The sequence below is a fragment of the Hylaeus anthracinus genome, unplaced genomic scaffold (genome assembly GCF_026225885.1).
Source record: "Hylaeus anthracinus isolate JK02 unplaced genomic scaffold, UHH_iyHylAnth1.0_haploid 11994, whole genome shotgun sequence".
In the NCBI taxonomy this organism is placed as follows: Eukaryota; Metazoa; Arthropoda; class Insecta; order Hymenoptera; family Colletidae; genus Hylaeus; species Hylaeus anthracinus.
Genome location: NW_026534341.1, coordinates 1,479,505 through 1,480,330, shown reverse-complemented (window position 1 = coordinate 1,480,330; position 826 = coordinate 1,479,505).

Sequence of the window (826 nt, the reverse complement as noted above, 5' to 3'; positions counted from 1 at the left end):
CACCCCTCTGACATTTCCTAACACATTCTAACATCTTCTAACACCTTCTGACATCTCCTAACACCTCCCAACACTTCCTGACACGTCCTAACACCTCCTAACAACCATCTAACATCCCTAAACAGCCCTCTAACATCCCTAACAACCCTCTAACATCCCTCTAACACATTCTAACATCCCTCTAACACATTCTAACATCCCTCTGACATTCTCTAACACATTCTAACATCCCCTAATGTCCCACAAAACATTCCCTACCATCTCCTGAAATCTCCTAACAACACCTGACACATTCTGACAACTCCTGACATTTTCGATCACATCCCTAAAAACTTCGCTCAACTCAAACCTTGCAACAAAGTTGCAACGCTCAAAATTTCTACAAAGTTGCACGGCTCAAAAGTACAACAAAGTGGCAACTCAGATGTTCATCAAAATGTGACAAAATGGGAAAAATCGCCTTTTCCTCGAACTTCTGAGTTGCCACTTTTTTGTACTCTTGAATTTTGTTGAATTTTCGAATCGATCAATTTGCAACTTTGTTGAACTTTTGAGGTCTGCTGTTTGTCAGACTTTCAACGTGTACCACAAGACATGAAGAGAATGTACCAGGGAATGTACCAGTTGAAGGATATTAACGGGAAATGTGACAGAAAATAGACGGAAATTAAAGGGATATGTACTAAGAATTGAAGGAAAATAAAAGGGCAATGTCAGAGAAAATGCCAGGAATTGAAGCGAAATTAAAAGGAAATGTCAGAGAAAATGAAGGAAAATTAAAGGGAAATATGCCAGGAATTGAAGGAAAATGAAGGGAAATTGAAGG